Below are 5,445 nucleotides of genomic sequence, written 5' to 3' on the forward strand. Positions count from 1 at the left end.
GTCTCTGTACCCAAATCCTCCACCATCTCCTCATTGAACGACTGGCGACCTGTAGCCCTGACCCCCATCGTAAGCAAATGCTTCGAGAAGCTGGTCAGGGACTTCATCTGCTCTGCACTACCCGACTCACTGGACCCTCTACAGTCCGCATACCGCCACAACAGGTCCACTGATGATGCCATAGCCCTGACACTACATACTGCCCTGTCACACCTGGAGAAGAGAGACACGTATGTGAGAATGCTGTTTGTAGATTACAGCTCAGCATTCAATACCATCGTTCCCTCGAAGCTGGACAGGAAACTGCAGGATCTAGGACTGAGCAGCTCCCTCTGCAGCTGGATCCTTAGCTTCCTGTCTGACAGACGCCAAGTGGTCAGACTGGGCAGCATCACCTCATCCCCCATCACACTGAACACTGGTGCTCCACAGGGGTGTGTACTGAGCCCTCTCCTGTACTCACTCTACACCTACGACTGCACAGCCACTAACAACTCCAACATCATTGTGAAGTTTGCGGACGACACTACAGTGGTGGGTCTTATCACCAATGGTGATGAGACGGCTTACAGGGAGGAGGTCAGCGCCCTGACCCACTGGTGTCAAGACAACCATCGCACCCTCAACGTCGCAAAGACAAAGGAGTTGATAGTGGACTTCCGGAGGTGCAGAGAAGTACACACCCCCATCACCATCAACGGCGCTGCTGTGGAGAGAGTGAGCAGCTTCCGGTTCCTTGGCGTACATCTGGCTGAGGATCTTATGTGGTCAGTACACACAAACAAAACAGTGAAGGCGGCGCAGCAGCGCCTCTTCTTTCTCAGGAGACTGAAAAGATTCGGCATGAGCCCCCGCATCCTCAGGACCTTCTATCACTGTGCCATTGAGAGCATCCTCACTGGATGCATCACCACCTGGTATGGCAACAGCACCGCCTACAACTGCAAAGCTCTCCAGCGAGTAGTGCGGTGCTCTGAACGGATAATTGGAGGTGAGCTTCCCTCCCTCCAAGACATCTACAGGAAGCGGTGCCTGAGGAAAGCGGGGAGGATCATCAAGGACTCCAGTCACCCCAGCATAAACTGTTCAGACTGCTTCCATCAGGAAGGAGGTTCTGCAGCATCCGGTCCCGTACCAGCAGACTGAGAGACAGCTTCTTCCATCAGGCCATCAGACTGCTGAACACGTCATAGACACCTCACCTTCACTACTGGAACTTTAACATTATGCACTCCATACTGTATATAAATGCCACTGTTTTGCACATGTCTCAACTCTGTATATTTTTATATATTTTATTTATTGTTTACTCTATTTAATTTGTAAAATATGTGTACACACACACACACACACACGTAGGAAAATATTTAGCATACACATCCAGAAATGCATATACTATTATATATTGTACATATATTTATTAGTTTCAGATTTAGCCATTCTTGTATTTTGCTTGTTTACATTATTGTATTTTTGCACAACTCTGTTGCTTGTGAAGCTCGCACACAAGAATTTCACTCACATGTGCTGTACCAGTGTACCTGCACATGTGATGTGACAGTAAAAGTGATTTGATTTGATTTGATTAGATATATTTTCTAAGGTATGCTGCATTTATTCATTTATTGCTGCCCTGTATACTTTGCTACTGTAAAAATATGAACTTCCCTCCATCTAGTTTTTTCCTGCTCACTGCTTACCACCAGATCACTGCACAAAAGGTCAGACATCTTGGTTTGCCTACTTCATCTCACGCCTTGACACTCCCGTGGTTGCTTCCCCCTCAGAGAGTACTACCCCCTGCTTTCTCAGTAAGCATTATCTCTAGTAAATACTCAGCTCACTTCAAATTTAATACTCACTCCCTTCCTGATTCCTGAGTCAATAAAGCCTTGTATTCTTGTGAAAACTACTGTCTGCCTTTGGATCCACACCACACCACGCACCAGTCTCTCAGCCTTCTGACAGGTTGTGCACTCAATAAGCTCCAACTGTGAAAATCTGTCATCAATAGAAGATACCCACCTCTAAAAATAGCCAGTATATAGCAGGGGCCAGTATCTGTAGAACAAGTTGTCTGCCACTCAGAACATCAGTGGACTGATCCCCGACTCCTCTATGTGTGGAAGTATCCTTGGGCAAGAGCCCCGAGATTTCCCTGATGCATCTGTGGGGATGTGCATGTGAATTTTACATAACAAGTAGTCAAAGTTTATGACTATGACTCTTTGACTTATGCTGTATGATTAGGTAAATGCGACTTACACACCTGGCGAAGATCAAGGACAAAACTCAAGTATCTAGTCACTAATGTACAGCTGTTCAGCTCTTTTTCTAAAAGTTTGCTTTCACCAGACTGTAAGCATAGTAATCACCCAAAAGAATATCTCTCTCTTCTCTCTCTCTTGCTATATATATCTGTATATAGAGATATATCCAAAACACTGCTTAATTACTTTTTGTTTTGTTCAATGTAAAAAAGTTGCTGTCTGGTTGATAAATTGTAACAAGGGCAAAAGTATATTCATGGTAAATGGACTGGTTCTTATATAGCGCCTTTCTACTATAACTGAGCACTCAAATTGCTTCATACAACTTGTGCTTTACACATCCAATCATCCACACACCGGTGATGGCAGCTACATTGTAGCCACAGCCACCCTGGGGTGCACTGACAGAGGCGAGGCTGCCGGACACTGGCGCCACCGGGCCCTCTGACCACCACCAGTAGGCAACGGGTGAAATGTCTCGCCCAAGGACACAACAACTGAGACTGTCCAAGCTGGGGCTCGAACCGGCAACCTTCCGATTACAAGACGAACTCCCAACTCTTGAGCCACGATCGCACTTTGGCTCAAGCACTTTTTTCTTTGCTCTTTCCAGGTAAGTGCTTTTTATCATTCATCTAACATTCACACACATTCATACTCCAGGCTTTGAGGTCAATGTATTTTTTTTCTGATGACATTTTCACTTATTTTAAATATGAATTACACAGTGATATGGTCTCGTTCTAACGTAGCACCTCCCTACTCTATCTAAGCACTCAAACTGCTTTAAACAACATGTCTCATTCACCCGTTCAAAGAAGCACTTTTTTCTATGCTGAAGTGCTTTCTGTCTAACATTCACATTTATACTCTGATGGATACAGAAAGCAACTTAGTATCTTGCACAAACATATTTGGCAGGCAGACTAGAACAGGGATCGAAACATAAACCTTCTAATTAGTAGGTGGCCCGCTCTCTCGTTGGCTAGGATTGCATATTATTGCCTGTATGAGTCCTCATTTGTAAGTGTAACAAAACCTGTTTCATTCTCACCATTGGGTGAGATGTGGGCCTCGCCTCTCACCCTATGGTAGCTAGGATGGGTTCCAGGTTCAACAGTAAGTGCAGTCATTAAGTAAGGTGCGTCAATGTCGGAAAAAATGTGTGTCATTCCTCTAGCCTTTGCATCCCTCCTTCTCTTTCACCTCTGTCTGGTGGCCTCCCTCTTTTCTCTTCTGTGCTTTGCTACCCAGCCTTCTTCTGTCTCTTCCTTCATTATGCCTCATTATTATCCTGATGAAGAGTAAGTAAGGCCATTCTTCCCTTCCATCCATGTCTCTGTCCCTCTTTTCTTTCCAGTTAAATAAACATATGGGTGGGTCTGCCTTCATGAACCTGCTCACCTCTGCTTTCTTGCCCTCCCTCCTCATGTTTTTCTGGCTCATTAGTATGCAAAAGAAACAATAATATTCCTTGATGTGCCTCCCACATCCTCCTGCTCACTACTGAGCAATTTGTTCACCCTTTCCCTTCTGCTCTTTACTTTTTCTTCCACTGTAAACAAAGTCCATAATGTAATAACCAATACCAAAATTTAATTTCTCTGAGGCCATGTGGGAATAAAGAGTTAATGAGATCAGATAACAGATGTTGTTTCCAGTGGTTGTTTTTGCCCAGTCCATAGGGATTGTCTTTATTTTGCCTTTTTCAAAATTACACTACTCTTGTCTGACTTTATTTCACTTTTGAATTAAGGAGCAAAATGAAAAGCGGTTTCACAAATCATTAAAATCATATCAGTAAATAGAATTAGTACAAAATTGGTGATGTTGCATAGTTCAGTTTACTAATGTAAACTTGAAGTAGATAAATGACAGAGATGTAACCTGAGCCAACTGATCTTTAGGTCTTTATAACTCGTTAATTTCCGGTGTCAGAGCCAGACCTGAGCCTTAGTCATAGACTGTATTAAAAATGGCCACTATGACATTGCATAGTAGTCTGTAGATGATTGTATTCAAGTCTCAGGTTTGGCAAAATGTGGCAATATTTACAATATTTATTCATATATTTATGATGAGATGGCTGAGCTTTGGTTTTATCAGTAAATACTAGTTTAGAGTATTGTGTCCATCCATACATCCATAAATTGTGTCATAAAACGTGATGCTGACTTTAGCTAAAAAAAGAACAAGCTTAAAACAAAAGCTGTTTACTGAAGTAACTAAACAGACAAGAGTGTATTTTAGTAAATCTAACTAGTTATCAAGATGGACTGTCAAATAACCTGTTTTGTGTGTGTGCGTGTGTTTATGTTGCTGTAGACTGTATTTTTAAAACAAGTCATTGTAATGAACTTGTTTTATAAATGCAGTCTGAATGTTTGTTTTATTTAAATAAAGGTTGAAAACTGAACAGAGGGTGAACATACTGACCAGGTGATTATATGTCAGGGTTGTTTTTGTATCTGCTGCCCCCGAGTGGCCAAATTAAGTGACTGTCAACCAATGAAACGTCAACAATTATCAGCTTGTTTACTGAGCATTTGACAGCTGAAACTGGCTAACCTGTGTTTTTTGTGATTTTTTTTTTATATCTAAAGATTTAGTGTAAGATTTCTTGAGCCTAACCAGGCTCCTCGTTCACACAGCATGTCTATACCGTAATTAATAGAGGTCTCTCTCTCTCTCTAGGACCCGTATCACCTGCTGATTCCCCCAAGCCTTGACGTCAGCGCTATAAGCGATAGAGATCGCCGGTGTTCTGGGAATCCATCCTACCTGACAAACCATCCTACCCGTTGTTTCTACGCATGCGCACAACACGAAATTCAGTGGCGAAGCATCCTACCTCTGTGAATATGAGCTAGAAGCATAATTTTACAGCTAGAATTCAGTGGCAATCATCTTACTTTTGTTAATAACAGCTACACACATACCATGCTACCTTTGTGAATGTGACCTACAAGCATACTTTAACGGCTAAAATGAAGTGGCAAACCGTCCTGGCTTTATAATTACGAGCTACAAGCATACTCTGTTGGGCAAAGTTAAGTGGCAAACCGTCATACCTACTTATATTTGTGCTGGAATGACCCTGTGACAGCAGAAATGTGCATAAACTACTTACAGTAGGACGTTTTGCCAAAGTAGGACGTTTTGTCAGAACCGGCAC

The sequence above is a fragment of the Mchenga conophoros genome, linkage group LG23, assembly GCF_057382185.1.
Source record: "Mchenga conophoros isolate Kocher_MC1m ecotype Shallow Benthic linkage group LG23, M_conophoros_male_GT1.1, whole genome shotgun sequence".
In the NCBI taxonomy this organism is placed as follows: domain Eukaryota; kingdom Metazoa; phylum Chordata; class Actinopteri; order Cichliformes; family Cichlidae; genus Mchenga; species Mchenga conophoros.